Genomic DNA, 5,502 nt, shown 5'->3' on the forward strand with positions numbered 1-5,502 from the left:
ATGCCTCACATTGTTTTTCTGTGATATGTGATGGAATAGACGTTCATAAAGCAGGAGTGATACACTGTTTTGTGTACGGGTTAAAAGCTAAAGTTTTGTGTTCCAAAAAGAAAAGGACTTTTTTGTGCTTACTGATCTTTTTTCCCAGCTACAAATGTCCAAACTAACGATTCTTTTCTTGTCAGAGAGCCATTAAACACATCTGTTCATATGTATCTGATCAATAAAAACTGATACACGCGTAAAAATTCATAATGTTTAATACAGAATAAATTTGTGGTTACAAACTAAGTGTAAGAGACCCGTTTAATTACAACAAAATATGTGTGAATGTATCTTGTTAAATAAATGTTTTAAAATTGTTTCTTCAGCTACATGAGCCTGATATTCCTCTAGCAGGTATGAAGTAAGTGTGAAGCCTGCAACCCTCGTGCAACTGCATTTTTTTTTATTTAACTTAGTTTCAGAATCCACTTACAACTGATGTAGGCTCTGAAAATACGTGGCTAATTTACTCAATCATAGCTCATGATGGTTTGGCGTGAAAGAAATTAAAACAGCGGTAAATTCATAGGCCTTTCATTCCTATAAAGCTTTTGGGTTTAGTGGAGATAAACATATTTCTTTGGGTATACAGTAGTCTGTACTGAAGAAAAGTTGTTATAGATCCAATCATGAGCAAAATAAAAACCCATGTGGTTATACTGTGTGTGTGTTAAAAACATGGTTTAGCCGCGACAAAATTAAACATTAGGCTGTAGGTTTAAATCACTCTCAGGACTGCTGACATGGGGTGATGTGGGGGTAGTACAGGCCTGATGGGGGTGGGGGTGATAGGGGGATGTTAGAACAGGTGGGCTACTGTCGGTGTTGGTAAGCTTTGTGGATGTGGGGGTAGTTGTTGATCTGTGTGAATGAGGTTTTCTGAGTTATCTCCTTCTCCAGTCTGTGGGCTTTTGCATTTGCTTAGAGTCCATTTTGCTTAATCTGTGAACTTTATTGGGACAAAGCTTGTAAAGTGTGTATAAAGGACCCTGCTGCAATAATGTTTTAGAGCGCTGAATGTTTTGATTTTTGGATACATAAACATCACAACCTTGTGTGATGGTATTAATTTCACTTCATAGTTTTAAGTAATATAATTCAATACAAATGATTTTACTCATAAAACAAAGCCTGGTAGCTAATCCTAACTGATATTCACCCAGTAGATGTGCACGGTGCAGCGCTGGTTTGAGTAACCTTTGAACTTTCTTTCAAGTGTACTGTTAGAATATAGCTGATGCTTTTCTCTCTCTTATACAACTGCTTTAAACTAAAACCACAATAGGAGTGATATACAAACTGTGGAGATAAACAAAATACTTTGTGTGTCTACACGTTCACTAGTCCTGCGTGTCCAACATGGAGTTTGTGAAATGTCTGCTGTGATATATGAACATATAAAGTCTTTATGGATCATCCTGCAGATGAGTAGACGGGTAATTATCTTTAAGAATAATATTGATAATAGCGGTGCTGAAGTACAAAGACGGTTTAACACCTTTATGGTTTATGAGCAGCGCTGTGTGGACTTTTTTTTTTTTTTCCTTTTAAGCTCAATGACTCGTCTGTAGCACACGCTTGAAACCCAAAAATATAAATACGTTATGTATTGGTCATTGTGTGCAGATTTGTGTATAAAACCGCTGATGTCTCACCAGTACTGCATTACAAACTTTTATTTTAAAAACATCTTGTTGCAGACTTTGTGCATCAACAAACAGTGATATGATACTATGAAAAAACACTTAAGTCCGCTATAGTGATATTTTAGCAAGGAAAGGATCCATTGAGATTAAAAATCTCTTATTTTCATGGGTGTTCAGACTAAGATAAGCATCAGTAGAATATAATCATGTAAAACAGAAATACAAACATCACATAGTTAAAATACATGTTCATAGACATAAAATAATTAAAAATTTATAACATAAATTAAGTAAATCAAGTACAAATGATGGAACCAGCCAAAAAGTATGCAGTTTCGATTTAAATACACACAATGAAGTTAAATCCACAGATGATACTTCTGGTTTAGCACATGGTCAACAGATGCTCGTTTGACACCAATAACACTGTCCTCCATTTCAAAAAGCGCCCGTTCAATATCATTGACCTCTCTTAACTCATGGAGATAAGCCTCCGTAGCACCCATAAGCCTGTGTGTGTCTGGGGTGAAACCTTCCAAACAGAGAATTTGCATTAATATAGGTATGAAATATCCATTCCAAAATCTTTTCGATAGGTGATCATAATACTTGAAAAAGTAGTGCCTCTCTAAAGGAGACCCACAGGTGTGCCTTCTTTGTGAGGTTTCACAACCTGCGCAAATCTCTCTTGTGTTTTTGAATAATCATGTTAAGAATGGACTTGACGGTAAGTTTCACAAAGTCGAGCACGACAGCATGTAGCTGACACGTCTCCACAGGGAAGTTGCGCACTTCCACCAGATCGTACTTCTGTGACATTGTAAAATCCTCGCACTGTGCAAACGCTGCAGAGACAAGCTTATAACCTAATTCCTGACCTCATCCTACTGGTCATATGCAGGTACCGCTGTTTTATTCGCACAGGACGTGCGCTGAAGCAGTCACGGTGGCCCTAGGCCTTTAGCGGCTACGACCATCACAGTCACGGTGTTCCATTAACTAGCTAACCCCATACCAGACAGCGTGTGTAATTCACATCTCAAACTAATAATAATGAGAGAGAGCAGCAAAACATAGCTGATAACTCTATAACTAAACACATAAACACTGCCATGAGAACTCCCATGATCCTTTGCTCTGACGCTAACCCTGTGTGCACTATGCATACAGAAAAAAAAAACAAACGTATTTTAAGTTGTGATGTTTCCACAGCATGTTTCTGTGCTGACTTTAGACTCTTTTTGCAGGCAAACGGTTAGAGGATATGCCCTATAATGCTGAAAGCTGTTATAGATGCTTTTGGGTAAAATAAAAAAGTAGTTTAAGTTTATTTATCCAGGTCAAAAGACAGACTTAACCATCAAGTTGTGGATTTTAAATCGTACATAGGAGTGGGGAGTGATCATAGGAGGGGTGATACAGAAGATTATGGTATCATTCAATGCACACTGTGGTTAAAGTGTGTGAAAAACACATATCTTTAATGATTAAATGATCTTCTACACTCCTTAGTGTTTTAGGGAAATAGCTCCTGATGTTATTCAACTCCTCCTGTCAGGGGTTCTTGTCGAGCTTACATTTGATCAAAACAACTGTGCTTGTGAAGTTTTCGATTCTTTATGAATAAAAACAATTTAGGCCTCGCATGACTGAGACTTTGGGGCTTTTTTAGGTGTTTATTAGGGATGTACATCTATTTGAGTAATACTAATCTAAACCTGTGATGTTTTACTTTATGTTCTGACTTTATCGAGTCAAATTTATAATGTTGTTGGATGATGAGAAACTAATGCAATGATCCTTTTCACAGTGATGACGGGTTTAATATTATTATTATTATTGAATAAAAAACAGACTATTCAAAAGTTTTAACTGTGGATTTTAAAAAAACAGAAACTAAAGTAACACACACCCTGGTATTTGGGAATGAATAGTTAAAGTGTACATGGGTGAGTGCCGACCTCTTTGTACCTGAAAATTAGAGTCAGTGTGTTTTTTAAGAAAATGCAGATGTGATAACAAATAGAATACAAGAATGCTGTAAGAACTCTTTTTTTCCCCCCACCTTAGGAAAATACACAGCTATTGCTTTAACCATAGTTTTTGTTTGTTTGGGGCATAGTATGTGATGTTTTATGAATGAAAAGATGTTTAAACATATATTGCACTGTGTTTTCCAGGAGGAATGCAGAGTTAAAAATGAGCAGCCTGTACAGTTTTTAACATTGATTTTTATTTCAACCCCATACACCAAAAATACAGAGAATGTATTACATACACAGGCTGTGCTTGCCTAACCAGTAGTTTTCCACCATGAGAAGCTCTGCTGGTAAGTCCTCAAAGAAATACTCCTCCCTCAGTTCATAACGCACACTCTCTATTGCTTCTATGATGTTTAATGCATCTTTCAATTCAGACACTTGGGCTTCCACAATCCGTGTGAAATCCTTACATGCGTCGTCCAGACTGTTGGACCACAAGAAAAGCCTGATGGCAGGAATGAGACGATCCGACCTGAATCTTTTCATCACTTCATCGTAATGGCGACCATAGAAGAAATCAGGAATATGCTGCATACAACTGTGGTGCTTATCGATAGGGTGTTTGACTTGACATTCGTAGCATATCTCTTCTTGATACTTCTCCATTTGTAGCTTCATCCACAAATGACCGTAACTGACGGACCATCAGGTCACAACTGCTGATGCAGATGCCTGCCCAAACTACCTGGATGCACACAGGAAGTCAGTGTAGCCTACTCATTAGTGTTATTACATGTGTACAAATCTGGACAGTTGGAATAGTCTCTTCTTTCTTTTAGTAAACTGGAATAGGTAAAAAATTTAAACAAAAAAGTTTCATGACAAATGTGGGTGAGCTTGGGGGCCCCCTGGTGGTCCGGGGACCCTATGCAGCCGCATATGTTGCCTATGCCTCGGGCCAGCTCTGGGTGTAGCCCATATGAAGTATTGAGCTACTAAGCCTGTTTATGTGATTTTAAGCTGCAATACTTGTTTTGTTCCAGTAGAGTGCTCCTTGGTCATGCATGTTTTATGTGAGCACGCCACAGCAATCTCAACACTCTGACTTTGACAATGCCAGAATCAACCAGCAAATAGCTGACGATGACAAGAAAAAAGCTTACAATAAATAAGTAAGAAAGATAAATAATTGTGAACCACGAGAGTGGAACTCAATAAGGAAATTACTCGTGGAAGTCCCAGTGAGTTCCAAACATGTTTACTGTTAGCTCAAAGCTAATGGCTAATGCTAATATGCATTTTATCTCTGCTACTACTGCCAGACACTTTCAATTAAAAAAAAAAAAAAAAAAAATTATATATATATATATATATATATATATATATATATATATATATATATATATATATATATATATATATATATGAAACTATTGTATTTTATTTTATAATGTGTACTGCTAAATATATTATGATGGTTCATCATAATTTTAAACTGACTAAGTTGTAACTACAGTTATAAAAGAAGTCTGTTTACTGTGATGCAGTTATCCTATATTATTGGATAAAATATTGATGCTCTTTTGAGAGTAATAAGACTAGATGAAGTCTAATAAAGACTGGGCGTGGACATAGATATTTACTTTCTACATTCTAGATTGTTTTTTTTTAAATAGTGATCTTCGTTCTGTGATGGCGAGCCCAGCCCATGGTGACTGCGAATGGTGAGACGTGTAGCCAGCCGGAAACAATCCTTCACAGGAAAACCCTGAACTGAACATTGTCTATTGGATTACAGATAGTGGTAAATACAGGGACAGTATTGCCGA

Source organism: Archocentrus centrarchus, chromosome 8 (assembly GCF_007364275.1).
Source record: "Archocentrus centrarchus isolate MPI-CPG fArcCen1 chromosome 8, fArcCen1, whole genome shotgun sequence".
Taxonomy (NCBI): Eukaryota; Metazoa; Chordata; class Actinopteri; order Cichliformes; family Cichlidae; genus Archocentrus; species Archocentrus centrarchus.